Genomic DNA, 16,614 nt, shown 5'->3' on the forward strand with positions numbered 1-16,614 from the left:
GGCCTGCCGATACCCATCAGCTGACTCAGGAGTCCTGGAGGTCAACATGGCCCGATAAGACTCCTTCAGCTTGACGGCATCCCTTACTTCTGGTGTCCACCACCGGGTTCGGGGATTGACGCCTCGACAGGCACCCGAGACCTTGCGGCCACAGCTCCGAACAGCTGCGTCCACAATGGAGGTAGAGAACATGGTCTACTATTGAATGGAAAGCAGCGTTTACCTCACTCATTGACCAAAGAGCAATCACACCAGTTGAAAAAAACTATTATCTGAAGAAATACGTTGGTGGTCCAGTATGCCAGGTGCTAGAAGGCACTTTCTTCCGGAATGGTGATGAAGCCTATCGGGAGGCCTGGAACAAGCTGAATCCTCGCTTTGGCCAGCCATTCACCATTCAGCGAGCATTCAGAGAGAAGCTCACCAATTGGCCAAGGATTCAACCTAAGGATGTTCAAGGACTCAAACTTCTCAGATTTTCTGAATGCCTGTCAAGATGCCATGCTTCATGTCAAGGGTCTTGACATACTAAATGACTGTGAGGAGAACCAGAAGCTTGCCCACAAACTACCAGACTGGGCAGCTTCACACTGGAACCGACAAGTCACCCAATGCCTGAACGAGAAGCAAGAATTTCCAAGTTTCAAGGACTTGCAACATTTGTGTCAACTGAAGCTGAGATTGCCTGCAATCCAATTACATTGCTTCATGTTCATTCATCAGACTCGAACATTGAGAAGAGAAATCTGAGACACAAAGAGAAACAAGGCCAGTGTTCTCACCACTCACACAGCTACAGACAACACAAATCAAAGGTCAGGCCAGAAAAGGGCTAAAGCTCCATGCATCCTTTGTCAAGATAACAGACACCAACTTCATGCATGTCCCAAGTTCACAGGGATGATGTTGGCAGAACGACAGAACTACGTAAAGGAGAAGAAATTGTTAGGGATGCTTAAAATCTGGACACGGTGCAAAAGACTGTCGTCATAGTCACTGCTGGGACAACTGCAAAGGAAGGCATCCTACAGTCTTCCATGACTACAACTATGGAAAGGAAAGGTGTTCATCTGAAACAGGGATGAATCCAAGTGCTGCTGCTGCAACATCACTCAGTGTAACAGGCGAAGGCTCATCCTACACATCGATGGTAATACCAGTGTGGGTGTCAACTAAAAACAATTCAACAGCTGAGATGCTTGTCTGTCCTCTACTCGACACTCAAAGTGATACAACATTCGTCGGCCAAGAAGTGAGCGACAGTCTAATTGCTGACAAGTATCCAGTGAAGTTGAAGTTGACCACCATGAGTGGGGGGGAAAAAAACACAGTTCTCCCAAGTGAGTGTGTGTCTGGCCTTTGTGTAAGGGGATAGTTCTGCTATTCAGGTTGATCTTCCAGTTGCCTACACAAAGGATTGCATACCCGTTAACCATGCTCACATTCCCACTTGTGAGATGGCTAAACAATGGAGTTATCTCAGAGAACTAGCAGACGAAATCCAACCACTAAAGGACTGTGAAGTAGGACTTCTTATAGGCTACAACTGTTCCAGAGCCATGGCACCAAGGCAGGTCATCCTAGGAGGAGCTGAGGAACCCTGTGCAATATGGACAGACTTGGGATGGACTATTGTGGGGCGCTCATCCCAAGGCCATGATCCGTTGAGCACAAGTCGCCTGTGTCACAAAATCACGGTTAAAGAGCTGCCTCTGGTAACTTCTGCCAATGCTATTTGCATTCTAGAATCTGACTTCAAGGATGGCAGTGAAGACAGCAAAGCAGTGTCACAAGACGACATCGCCTTCCTCCATAAGCTAGGCGAGGGTATACGGAAAAACACGCATGGCCACTATGAAATGCCCTTGCCCTTCAAAAACAGACCTAGCTTGCCTGACAACAAAGACTCAGCCATGATGCGCCTCAACCACCCCAAAAGGAAACTGCAACGGGACGAAAGGTATAAGGAGCGGTATGTCGAGTTCATGGAGGAGGTAATCGAGAAGGGAGATGCAGAGCAGGTTGAAGATGGTGGGAGTGAAGGTGAGAGATGGTACATTCCCCATCACAGTGTTCGTCATGCAAAGAAGCCGGAAAAGCTTCGTGTAGTGTTCAATTGCGCCGCCAGATGCAAAGGAACCAGCCTAAATGACCACCTCCTCTCTGGTCCTGACATGCTGAACAAGTTGAGTGGTGTTCTCATTTGCTTTTGACAACACCCTGTTGCTCTGATGTGCGACATTTGGAAAAAATGTTCCATCAATTTCATGTGAACGAGGCTGATTGCAACTACCTGCTCTTTCTCTGTCGGAAGCAAGGAGACTTGAACTCACCACCCAGCGAGCTCCGGATGAAGGTGCATCTGTTCGGTGCTGCTTCCTCTCCTGGACGTGCAAACTACGGGCTGAAGCATCTAGCTAAAGAGAATAGCAACCTCTACCCAGACATTCCGTTGTCCGGTAATTACCGGACATTGGCCGGGAAAAAAAAAAAGTCAGAGAAAATGAAATCTCACCGGTCAAATTGTCCGATTGAAATTGACTAATAATCCCGTCTCTCTAACGCAATTTGAATTTCAGAATAATACTACCTTTTAGGTCTAATGTAGTAACACAATATTAAAATAAAATAATTTAACCTAATAAAAACACATCGGAAGGAACGTGTGATTGGCTGACCAGCGTTTGTTTGCAGCAAAGATTCTACAGCGTAATCTGCGTAAAAATAAACATGACAACCACTTTTAGTGAACGCGGCTAACGTTTTCTGCTAACAAATACCTAGGCTAAGTTAAAATATGGCCGGTCCCAGGCAGACTAGCCTGAAAAGTTTTTTTTTCAGAGGCCAGATGCGACTCACAAGAGAGGTGATGGTGAATCCCATGATCAACGCTCTGTCCCAGATGTGCTGACAGCTCCACCTCCAGAGAAAAAGCAAAAGTGTCGGGGGTTTCGTTCGGAATGGAGTGAAAAGTTCCCATGGCTGAGATGTGAGGTAATTGGTGGTAACGAAACAATGTTCAGTTCGCACTGTGAAAAGACTGGACGACGCAATGGATTCACAAGAGGATCGAAAAATATGAGAATGTCTGCTCTAATTGAACATTGCTTTGGCTATGATCATGTGTCCGCGCTCCATTTAAATTGTCATTCTTTAAGCTACTAGTCTACTTCCAATTTTTCTGCACTAGGCTAATTAGGAACGATGGAATATTTGACCGGCATGTTATCAAAATGTCCGGAAGGTGAAACCTCTGCCGGTCACTTTGACTGGCAGAATTTTTTTCTAGCAGAAATGCTGCCTCTACCCTAAAGGCTCCCGGTTCATCATGAGGGATTTTTATGTAGACGACGGGCTTGCCAGTGTTGAAAGCACTGAAGATGCTATTCAGCTTGCCAGAGAAGCTCGCAAACTGTGCACCACGGGTGGTCTGCGACTACACAAGTTTGTGTCGAACGACAGAGATGTTCTAGAGAGTATACCACCCTCAGAACGAGCAACTAATGTGAAAAATCTGGACCTCACCTTCGACAACCTGCCACTTGAGAGAGTCCTAGGGATTCAGTGGGATGTGGAATCTGACCACTTCCGGCTTAATGTCAGCCTAAAGGATCAGGCTGCAACACGCCGCGGCATCCTGTCTGTAGTGGCTTCCTTCTATGACCCTCTCAGGTTTGTGGCGCCTGTTCTGCTCAAAGTGAAGATCATTCTTCAGGAGATGTGTAGGCGAGGCACAGGCTGGGACGATCCTCTCCCAGACGAACTTCGTCCAGAATGGGAACAGTGGAGAAGTGATCTAGCCCAATTAGATAATGTTACCATATCCCGTACCTACTCACCTGCTGGATTTGGAAAGGTCACAAAGGCAGAGCTGCATCATTTCTCGGATGCTAGCCTTAAGGGTTATGGCCAGTGCTCGTACTTGAGACTTCAAAATGAAGAGGGAGATGTTCACTGTGCCTTAGTTGTAGGAAAGGCACGCGTCTTACCATCCAAGGTCACAACTGTTCCGAGATTGGAACTAACAGCCGCAGTTGTTTCTGTGAAGATAAGCAACATGCTCAGGGATGAATTTGCATCTACTGGGACTGCGGAGTTCTTCTGGACTGATTCTAAGGTGATCTTAGGATACATCAGCGATGAAGCATGACGATTCCACACCTTTTGTGGCTAATCGCATTCAGAAGATTCATCTCAGCTCGCCCCCTCAGCAATGGAGATGCATCCCAACCAAGGAGAATCCTGCTGACCATGCTTCTAGGGGCTTGACTCCCAGCGAGCTTCGTTCATCCACCTGGCTCACTGGACCCAAGTTCTTATGGAACAAGGAAATGAAGCTGCCTGTTGCTGAGATTGCAGAGTTAATGATTGGAGGTCCAGAGGTCAGAAGTGCTCTAGTGCTTAGCACAAGAACCACAGAATGAGTAAGCCTTGTTGATTGCTTGTCTAAGCTCTCATCTTGGTCACTGGCTACTCAAGCTGTTGCACGCATACTAAGGTGCATCAGCAAGAACAGATCAAACAGTCTCACCACTGTAACAGAACGAGAACATGCAGAACATTGCATAATCATAGACCTGCAGAAAAATGTGTATCAAGAGGAGTTGAAACTGCTGAGCAAAGGGATCCCCCTACCATCTCAAAATCCATTATACTCGCTTGATGCCTTCCTCGACAAAGATGGCATCCTCAGGGGTGGGAGGTAGGCTGTGCAGCTCTTCTCTTCCCGACTCCATCAAGCACCCTGCAGTCGTCCCCAAGGATCATCACATTGCAAAGATGATCATTGCTCATCACCATGAAAGGATGAAACATCAAGGCAAAGGTCTTACCATTCATGACATCAGGTCCCATGGATTCCTGGCATCAATTGGGCAGTAGCATCCTACGTTTGTCAATGCGTTACCTGTAGACTGCTTTGGAAACCAACGGAAGACCAAAGAATGGCTGATCTACCCCCTGAACTCGTGGAACCATCACCCCCCCCCCCACCTTCTGTGGAATGGACTACTTTGGTCCATTTTTTACAAAGCAGGGTAGAAAGGAGAACAAGAGGTGTATGGTCTTCTCTTCACTTGCCTTAGCTCCCGTGCCATCCGTATTGAGATGCTTGATGACATGTCCACCGACGCCCTCATAAATGACCTACGATGCTTTTATTGCCATACGTGGCACTGTTTGTCAAATCAAGTCTGATCAAGGAAGCAACTTTGTTGGAGCCAAAAATGAACTCGAAGCTTTAAAAAGTCAGTGCAGACTGGCTGGCTGCATTTCTTGCTGAGAAACAATGCGAGTTCAGCATGAATGCACCCTATTCGAGGCATGTCGGAGGGGTGTGGGAGAGACAGATTAGAACAGTGAAAGGCATCCTAAGGCCACGCTTGCTCTTTCTTCTGGTAGGCTAAATTATGCTTCGCTACGAGCTTTCCTCTATGAAGCTATGGCAATCGTCAACAGCTGTCCACTGACTGTTAACAACCTCAGTGACACCCCCCCCCCCACACACACACACAGCCTCGAGCCACTCACCCCTAATCATCTCCTAACTATGAAACCTGTCAAGGCCTTGCCTCTTCCAGGTGAGTTCATCAGAGAAGACATGTATAGCAAGAAAAGGTGGGGACATGTTCAATACCTGGCAGAACAGTTTTGGAGTCGATGGCGAAAGGAATACCTGGCCAACATTGCCCTCAGACAGCGCTGGCATACTCCCAGGAGAAATCTGCAAGTTGGAGATATCGTAATGATGAAAGGAGAGGATGTGCACAGGAACGAGTGGAGGTTGGGCAGAGTTTCAGAAACCACTACTGACAAAGACGGACTAGTAAGGAGAGTTAAAGGAACAGTCCACTGTACTTCCATAATGAAAAATGCTCTTATCTGAATTGAGACGAGCTGCTCCGTACCTATCCGAGCTTTGCGCGACCTCCCAGTCAGTCAGACGCAGTCAGACACGCTGTCACTCCTGTTAGCAATGTAGCTAGGCTCAGTATGGCCAATGGTATTTTTTGGGGCTGTAGTTAGATGCGACCAAACTCTTCCGCGTTTTTCCTGTTTACATAGGTTTATATGACCAGTGATATGAAACAAGTTCAGTTACACAAATTGAAACATAGCGATTTTCTATGCTATGGAAAGTCCGCACTATAATGACAGGCGTACTAACACCTTCTGCGCGCTTCGACAGCGCATTGATACAGAGCTCAGATATCAATGCGCTGTCGAAGCGCGCAGAAGGTGTTAGTACGCCTGTCGTCATTATAGTGCGGACTTTCCATAGCATAGAAAATCGCTACGTTTCAATTTGTGTAACTGAACTTGTTTCATATCACTGGTCATATAAACCTATGTAAACAGGAAAAACGCGGAAGAGTTTGGTCGCATCTAACTACAGCCCCAAAAAATACCATTGGCCATGCTGAGCCTAGCTACATTGCTAACAGGAGTGACAGCGTGTCTGACTGACTGGGAGGTCGCGCAAAGCTCGGATAGGTACGGAGCAGCTCGTCTCAATTCAGATAAGAGCATATTTCATTATGGAAGTACGGTGGACTGTTCCTTTAAGGTCTGCCTCGATGACATGAAGCTTGGCAAGAAAGAGGAGCGTCTCCCCAAGATGTCTGAAGTGGAACACCCAGTTCAGAAGCTAGTCTTGCTGCTGTCGACTGATTTAAGCCTGTTCACCCTATAGTTAATAATACCTTCTAGCTATAGCTTGTAAGCTCATAGTTCATGGTTTAAAAGGGTTTTCCACCTTCTAAACAAGTTATTTGTATAGGGAAGGTCATTTTCAGTTTGAAATCATTCGTGCTTGATGTAAACCGTATACTGTTCCATTATTTACTCATGATTGGTGGTAGTGTAAATGACTCTTATAGAGATCTTGCATGTGACGTCACAGCCGATCCAGATTGTGACAGACGCCATCTTGTAGGTCAAACGCCATATTCCGCCTTCTACTTCTGGTTCTACTTCTACCTTTTCTTCTGCAAAACCCTACTATTGAGGTATTTCACCTGACGTCACAGGGTCACGTGACGCCCCGGTGTCCACCATTTTGGACGGCAAGCTAGCTAATGTCAACAACAGTAGCAAGTATGTTACTGTAGCAATATTTACGTTCAGTCATTTGGATGACTGTTAAAACCTTTCAGTCTCAAGTTTTTCCTTTACTGGATTTACTAGTTTACTGAGCTAGCGCGCGATGGCTCCCGGCCCGGCCGGAGAGCGCGCGATGGCTCCCGGCCCGGCCGGAGAGCGCGCGATGGCTCCCGGCCCGGCCGGAGAGCGCGCGATGGCTCCCGGCCCGGCCGGAGAGCGCGCGATGGCTCCCGGCCCGGCCGGAGAGCGCGCGATGGCTCCCGGCCCGGCCGGAGAGCGCGCGATGGCTCCCGGCCCGGCCGGAGAGCGCGCGATGGCTCCCGGCCCGGCCGGAGAGCGCGCGATGGCTCCCGGCCCGGCCGGAGAGCGCGCGATGGCTCCCGGCCCGGCCGGAGAGCGCGCGATGGCTCCCGGCCCGGCCGGAGAGCGCGCGATGGCTCCCGGCCCGGCCGGAGAGCGCGCGATGGCTCCCGGCCCGGCCGGAGAGCGCGCGATGGCTCCGTAAACTAGTAAATCCAGTAAAGGAAAAACTTGAGACTGAAAGGTTTTAACAGTCATCCAAATGACTGAACGTAAATATTGCTACAGTAACATACCAGCTACGATGTTGACATTAGCTAGTGCTAACAGCTAGCTGCTAGTACACTGCTACAACACAGACACCGACCCTAATAATACAGTTCTTAGTCATTGCCTGGTAACAGCAAATTTATAACAGGCCATGTCTCAACAGACTAAGAAGTTATTTCAATGACATTTAATAACATTTTGTTTATCCTGAGGACCGAAAGTAAATGAAAATGTGAACAAACCTTAGCTGTAATCAGATGGCGACCACCGGCTCCAGGGACGACCCGCTGATGTAGGCATGTTACCCAGCCTGACAAAATATTTGTAGCCATCCAAACTCTTATACGCTTTCAGATCAATACCTGTGTATGGCGATGGGTTTTTAACGACATAGGTATACAGATCATGTGGGCCGAAGTCAGGTAAAGACGAGGGCTTCGTGTACTTCCGTACGTCAGTGAGCAATCCTTGTGGAAGCAGGTAAACATCGTTCTCTAAGCCTGCTAACCTCAATTTTTGCAAATACCTCTCCCTCTGCTCGCCCTGTAAATGCCCTGCGTCGCTGGATAGTGAAGGTGTTTTCTACATCTCGCTCCTTTTTCTTTTATGTTTTTCGTTTGTCGCCTTCCTCGCATTCAAACTGATTCGAGCCGTGCCGTCCAAAATGGCAGCATCACATGACTTGGTCACGTGAGTGAAATACCTCAATATACAATTCTACTACAACGGCTGCGGCTACAAGCTCTCCCTACCTGTGCACGGTTTTTGTTTTTTGTGTGTATTTTTGCGTGTTGTTCGTCTGTACCGGACTTCAGTATCCACTACAACCGTATGGACTTACTGGACATTGGTTTCCAGCAGAAAATTACGGTTTGTAGCGATTTCCATCGCATGCACAACATTCCGGACGAGAAAAAAAACAAAACACATTCTGGACGAGACCAGATTGCGAGACCAGCGGGGTCTCCGTGGATTGTTATCGGAAGCAAAGCGAAGGAGGCAGCGCCGGGAGCCGAAGCAAAAGCGAGACTACAGGCAGAGCCGGCCTGTTGACTAAGCTCAGAAAACAGCCACTCAAACCTCCACTGCCAAGCCTCTACCTCTCCAACGCCAGATCCATGTAAACAACAGTGACTTACCCATCCAGTGAGGATCATTTTCTTGTTTACAAGATGCCACATCTGAGTCGCTGACAAATCCTGAATTTCTGTAGAGATAACTGTCCAGAGATTTATAAGCACGCAGTGCTTCACCACTGAACAGCGAGGGAAAGTTGATGAGGTAATCATACACGTCTGGGTATTCCGCTGGCAGTTCAAAATCCGGTCGTAAAAATTCTGTCCGGAAAGCCATAAAGGTCACAAATCTGTAGATCGTTTATTTTAGACATATATCTATCTGTTCATTAGAAAAATGAGCCGTGTAGTCCGTCGGTTGAAATTGATCCATTCTGTACACGAGTGCAGCAGTATTCAGCGGTGTTTTTGACCGACAAGATGGCGGTTGTGTACTTTCCGGTCACGTGACTGCAAGATCTCTATTGATGGTATATAAGCAAGTTAACTACTTCCTGTAAGTTTTATTTTTGTTAGTGCCTTTTACGTTTTCAGTTTTTATTTTGAAGCCCTTCTGGCGTACTCTCATCTGAGAGTCAGCAACTTGCCCATAGGCGTTCACACATGAACGGCAGCTAATTGAAGAGTGTATGGAAGGAAAAGGTGTTTTGAAGATGTTGCCTTGCAATGTAAAGTTTCATTATGGATAATTAAGCGCCTTGCTGGAAATGGGAACAAGGTATTGTGTGTTTCAACTTGTTTTATGACTGCTGTGACGTGTTATCCTAATTAACTGCCGAAAGGGTGTTTACATATATCGTTGTCGTATTAGCCATGCTAAGGTTAGCTTATGCGAAAGGGTGCTACATGGATAAGCTGTAATGTCGTGTTAATGCTGGTTTTCTAGCTTTTCATGTGCTTTGACCTATTTTATATGTGAGTGAATATTTGATAAATGTACACGTGTGGCTAACTGGCATTATGGAAAGGTTTATGCTTGTGAGAGCTTATTTTATTTATCCATCTGCAGCTCTTACGGTGTTTGTGAAGGAAAGGAAGTATATTTGTGTTCAAATTAAGGATGACGGCTGAACATAATAAATGCTTCTTGAAACATCAGTAAGCTTCATCATTGTCTGGCTGGGGTTCGCTATACTGTGTCATGATAGCAAAACACACCTGGAGGACAGTGCTATGTGCTCTGTTCACCACATGCATAAGCTCGCAGAAGATCCCAACCAGCTGTGATTTAATAGGGGACAGAGAGTATGCCCCTCATTATGCCCCTGGAATGGGATGTTCAATAAGAGACAGTGGGTGTGAGAGACAGGAGTCCAAATATACGGATTTCGGGGCATCACAGTGGCACAGCTCCAGGGTCCTGGATTCGATTCTAAGCTCGGGTTGCTGTCTGTGTGAAGTTTTGCAAGTTCTCCCCCGTCAGTGTAGGTTTCCTCTGGGTCCAATGGTTTTCTTCTTCAGCAAATTAGTTATGCTTAAATTGCCATTTGGGGTGTGTGTGTGTGTGTGGGGGGGGGGGGGGGTTAATTAAATATAAATCCTATATGTATGGCATTGGGGGGGGGGAAATGTCTAGATTTAGAAATGCCATAATTGTCAGCAAGCTCAAATAGTGATGTGCATTGGACTATTTTTATTTACTTACTTTCTTTCTTACTGTGTGGACAGTTAATTTTGTTTGTACCTGCATGTGATTTCATAACAAATTTGGGAAATTCTGTTCCCCAGAAGATAAGCAAACAAGTAGCTGAATTTAAAACAACCCTGACCAGGCAAGTCCTAAGAGAATACTGTAAATACATCATGCAGTGCCACAGTCATGTTAATGAACATTCGTCTTATTTTGCCCTGCAAGCTTCGTATCTGACCATTTTGTTTACTCCCACAAGGAAGTAAAAAAAAACCCTTCATACTCGTATCCAGTACTGGCACAAAATATGGAAATGCCTAGGAAAAGATCGATTTTTGCATACTTAATCCATGCAAATGACATCAGAATCTGCACTGAAGACAACTGAAATTTATTATGAAGATACAGAGACACCTTTTAACCACAATTTTATACTTTAACCATGAAAACACTAGCAGTTTTGGCCATCGTTGTGTGATAAACATCATAAAATATTGGAAATGGTATCTCTCTTTTAGTTTAGCCCCAAAACCAACCTTAATCACTCCTTGTTGGGCAATCCTACCCTGATATGCTAATTATTCCACAGGTGAAAACCATTAACTAAATCGCATACCTGCCAACCTGTACGCATCTTGCGTAGCCGCTACGAATTTTTACCTCATTGTACGGCTGTACGTTTTCACATTAAAAAGTACGCATATCGTCCGAACTCGCATTTCAGTACGCATATCATCCGAACTCGCATTTCAGTCAAGTTCTCGCTGAAGTTGATACCGCTGATCTGTGAGAAAACTCAAAGCCAGAATGGAACGCTTTGCCCAATCCCCCCGCCCCTCTTCCAGAGCGTGTGGCTCTGTCCTCTTCACCCCCTCCCCTTCCTCCTTCGCGTCGCTGACTTGAGTGCAGCGGTGCAGCCAGGTGGCTAGAGCGAGTCGGGGATTGAAACGTCGGTTAGAGAAGAGAGATTTCATCAATGATGGTCAACAATCCATTCTGCAAAGATCACTGGAAAGGTAAAATAAAAACATTAGGTCAGCCCAATAAACCGACATTGTTAACCCCTCGTGAACGTTATACTCGTTCACCAACTCAATATGCTGCAATACTTCAGGCTTTCCCACATGCATGTTTCAGACAAAAACTGAACATATGGAGCCCGAACCGAGCGCCAAACGTGTTCGGAAACCCCAAAGATTTCTGGAAAGCTATCGGGAGAGGTGGCCTTGTCTCACACGGTCGCAGTTACCCAGCCACGCATTCTGCACGGTGTGCAAGATTGATATAGACATCAGTCACCAAGGAGCAACAGGTATGCGAACACCGTCCCACACGCCCGTTAAAGTACTGCAATAAGAAGTTTTAGCTAACTGGAAGGCAGTGCGTAACACTTTTACTGTTATGCACGGCCTTCCTATATTTGTAACAGAAACGGTTGTGTTTCACGTGTACTCGAGCTTCCTAGCCGTTATTTTGTGCATTTACAACACCAACAGTACAGGCTAGTTCTTCATTTAACTTCGAAGCCGTCACTCGAGGTTGCATATATGATGCGGTAACCAACAAAACCTGATTACAATTCCTCTCGCGCTCTCATTGAATCACTATGATAAGTACCACTTTATTGATGTGCTCAACAAAACGTAGCGTGTTGTATATCTTAAGGGCAGTCGGTAACGTCTGTCAGTGGTAACCTAGAATGTTTGCAGATGATGTGAAGTCGAAAATTGGTCATCCCTCTTATGAAAAAACCTGCGTGGTACTGCAGTATCAAATGCTTTTTTCTTCAGTATTACGGCAGTAAATGCAGTATTTCGAATGCAAATGCAATAGTTTGCACATGAAAAAGGCATACTACAAAATACTGCAGTGTACTGTATAATGCAATATTTTTACTGTATAATGCAATATACTTCCAACATGTTAAAAAATCCAAAGTCTAACCCTATTGCATGGGAAATTTGTGCATACCATGTTTTGTGTTGAAAGTGCCTTTTTTACATACTGTATTAATTTAATGTGGTGTTATTTATTTTGAAAGAGTGGCTCTGGTTTAATTTCATTTCATTTGCACATGCATTTAGTGTTTGTTGTGCTTTTCAAAACAGAAGGAAGTTCCCAAGAGCCATCAATAACAGTTTCCCAAAGTCTATCAATAGGAATGTTTTACAAAACTGAACTATGTTCCCAAGGTCAATCAATACAACTGGATTGAAAGTGTGTTTTTGGTCTGCTGGTTGTGGTCTGTGGGGGCGCATGCGCACCGGGTTGGGGTGAGGTTGACGCGAGGGGGGGTACTCATGAAATTGTAAAATTGTACTCATAAAATGTTTTCAAGGTTGGCAGGTATGAAATCATGTGGTCTCTACAAAGAATTCATTAGAAAAATATTTATCCTCTGACTACAGCCAGGCAACAGGATGAAAGTTTTGTGGGAGGAGGGCCATTCATAATGAGCCATAGCAAAGAAACTGCATGTGACCCACAGTGCTGTCTGGAAATGCCTCAAGCATCACCAGAAGACTGTGAACTTCAAGAACATTTCAGACAGAGGAAGGAAGTAGTAGTTGACTAAAGCTGATGTCCAGTACCTCAAGACTACATCCCTACGAGAGAGGAAGAAATCCAGCAAGGAACTGGCACAGGACCTCCAAGATGCTACAGGCAAGGATGTCTCCCCACACCTGGTTAGGAAGACTCTCTCCGCAGAAGGCCTCAAAGGTCATGTGTCGGTGCGCAAAACTTTTGTTGAAAGGTGGAAATAAGCAGAAGAGACTTAACTGGGCAAAAATTCACAGGAGTTGGACTTCTGAGCAGTGGTAAAGGGTCATGTTCTCAGATGAGAAGAGATTTGAATTATTTGGCAACGCTATGCAACAGTAAGTCAGGTGCAGAAAGGGAGAAAGATACAAGGCAAAACTGTATTTCTCCCACAGTAAAACATGGCGGAGGGGTCCTGCAAGTATGGGGAGCCATCACTTACAATGGAGTTGGTCATCTCTACAAAATAGATGGGACCCTCACTGCTGACAAGTACAGACAAATCCTTATCCATCATGCTGTGCCTTCTGGAAGAGCTCTCATTGGCAACAACTTTATCTTCCAGCAAGATAAGGACCCAAAACACACAGCCAGGATGGTTAAACAGTATTTACAAAACAAAGAACAAGATGTCAGCTTGACAATTCTTGATTGGCCAGCCCAAAGTCCTGACATGAATATAATTGAGCAAGTCTGGAACTACATGGAGCGAGAGAAGGTGAAAAGGGCTCCTTCAAATCTGCCACAGCTCTGGGAAGTGTTGCAAGACGTATGGAGATCAATTCCACTTGATTTTATTCATAAACTTTATGATGGCATGCCTGATCGTGTCGGTGCACTTCAGTGTCAAGGGGTTCCATACCAAATATTGATAATATTTTAGAATGATTTACTCTGGTTACTTGTAACATTTGTTATGATGAAAATGTTTAGTTTATTAAGAGAACTTGAGAACAAAAGGTCAAATTGTGTTTTGTCAGTTTGGTAGGCGTTTCCATATTTTTTGCCAATACTGGTACCTTGTTGTGTCCTGTTTGATCCCAGTCCTGATGGACACCTCTAGTCTCAACCAGATGCTCAGTGAACCTTACTGGCAAGTGTAGGTACAGTCCGCCGTTTTGTGTCTAAGAACTACAACTTCCGCATGACCTACGTCACGCCTGGGCGGGATCATCTACGTCATCCTCCAGGAGGGCATAAGTCCAGGCGGAAGCTCCCAGCTCTTTGTCTCTCGCATTTGGATCCGAGCCATCTAGACGCATATAGAGATGCCCTCCACCATAAAGACGTCTTTTTCTTCCTTTCTTGCAAGATCCATCATTCAGCCCGATTTCTTACCCTTGGCCAAGATAAACTCTAGAGTCGCGCGATTTTAAACTCAGTGAGTTACAACCGGTTCATTCGTATTAGAAGTGACATCACGACTGCCACTCAAACACAGTTTTAATTAAAAGTTAAGAAGCGATTGAATCCTTTTTAACTCAAAGGTGCCGTGCATATTATTCTGATCAGAGACTTTCCTCCTCATCACGAGCCACGACGTGTCGGATCAAGAGAAGTTCTCCGTCCATGGAATCGACTCGCGTGCTTCATGAACAGCGAAGCTCTGCAACGGCGAACATCATCTCAGAACTTTGCTAGAGGCAAGATATTGAGTAAAATATATTTGGGCATAAATTAAGATAGTCTTAGGAATTTAGCTTTTATTGAAATAGTGTGAATTTAAACCCAGGTTTATCTGTTACACTGTTAAACACGCAGCATGTTGAATTGATCTGTTTTGTTTTAATATCTCAATTAGATAGGCTGTGCATGTCTCTCTCTCTCTTATTCCTTACTAATATCCTCAATTTCATTCTTATTATACATTTTGACCTTATCAAGATTTCAGTGAATTTGATAATGTTATAAAGTAGGTGGAATTCCTTTGTCTCAAGGCAAATCACGAGGGGGACTCACCTTCCCCCCAACACCTCAGATAACATTCCCCACACACCCTGGCTCTCCCTTTCACAGAACATTCCAAACTTTTATAGCCCTCTCTCTCTCTCACACACACACACACACACACACACACACACGCGCTCTCTTACACACACATGACCATCATATTTGAATATATCTGCTGACATTATTCATTTAATTTTTATCTTTATAATAAATTCATTTATTGAACAGTGTTTTATTTGTGTTCCAATAAATATTTCCGAAGTCCCCAATCTCTCAAAGAATTCAAAAAGGTGCAGATGATTTATGTAATATGGTAAGTGATCAATAATAATTTGGAAATGTACCATAATTTAGCTGTTTGGCAATTTATCCAGGATTAATGAAACAATTCACTAAATGATTCATTGAATGATTCACTAAACGATTCACTGAATGATTCACTTGAATGATTCTATGGTATGATTCAAATGAGTCAAATTAACAATTCAATGGGATTGATTCAATATAATTAACCTTCAAATTGAATGAGACTGATTTAATGAGATTGATCACTTAATATTAATAGTAACTGTGATTGTACCTACACAAGCTTTCTTAGGATAATCTTTATACAGTACTAATGTACCGTATATGGTCTTAGATAGACATGCACATTTGGGCCTCATTTCTTCCTGTTGTGTTTTCTCTACTCCCAGACTGTGAAGTTTGCAAATCCTTCTTCCTCAACAAATGCGAGGTTCATGGGCCACCCCTCTTCATCCCCGATACTCCTGTTCCCATGGGAGTCCCTGACCGAGCCAGACAAACACTTCCTCCTGGGCTAGAAATCCAGAAGTCCAGTATTCCTGATGCAGGCCTGGGAGTGTTTAATAAGGGGGAGACTGTTCCAGTAGGTGCACACTTCGGCCCCTGCCAGGGAGAGCTGGTGAACCGAGAGGAAGCCAAGAACAGTGGAGACTCCTCGGTTGTGAGTTTGTCATAAATTTTATTATAAATATTGTATATTTTTATATAACAAAATATGATGACTAGATGAAGGTAGCTCCAATTAATATCAATTTCTTCTCGCAGATATGTGGAGTAGTGGTGTAAATCGCAAGTTTGAGCACAATGCAGTCCGACATTGGTTCTTTTAGCCAGTGTGGTGGAACTTACCTGTTAATAAAAATACTAGTAACACCTCAGTGCTCAAGTAAATAAAGTAATGCTCAAGCAAATATTTCTTTTATTGTATAATTATTCATGAAAGTCCCATAAAATCACAAACCCAGGTAGTCACCAACATAGGTCCTCCCATAACGACTCCTAAACATGGTCAGCTTCCTGTATTACACACAGGGTGTCCGCGGAGTCTAAAAAAGTCTAAAATTACACATTTTCAATTTTAGGCCTAAAAAAGTCTAAAATACAGAGATATTTTGCACTGTTGGTCTAAAGTCTCATTTGGGTAATTTAAGACCTAGGTTACGTGCAGAATTATTCTGCACGTAGAAAATCTTCCCGGAAGTTCCTTTCAGCACCTAGATGTCACCCGGGATTGGTTGGCATCTAGGTGCTGAAAGGAACTTCCGGGAAGACTTTCTAGTTTCGGTTGTGTTGCCAAATTGGGCGGTTTTAAGTGCATTTTGGCGGGTTTTGAACATATTTTGGGCTGGAAAACGTCAGCAGTATCTGGCAACACTGCCGGGGGGAAGATTTCCTGGTTCCGGTTTACAGTGCTGACTCAGTTCGTGCAATTGCTGGTGT

At 44.8% G+C, this 16,614-nt stretch overlaps 1 pseudogene; it reads left to right on the forward strand.

Moving 5' to 3' along the window:
• Positions 1 to 16,614, forward strand: part of LOC132894677 (zinc finger protein 271-like) — a 104,367-nt pseudogene that overhangs the window by 46,100 nt on the left and 41,653 nt on the right.

The sequence above is a fragment of the Neoarius graeffei genome, chromosome 11 (assembly GCF_027579695.1).
Source record: "Neoarius graeffei isolate fNeoGra1 chromosome 11, fNeoGra1.pri, whole genome shotgun sequence".
Lineage (NCBI taxonomy): Eukaryota > Metazoa > Chordata > Actinopteri > Siluriformes > Ariidae > Neoarius > Neoarius graeffei.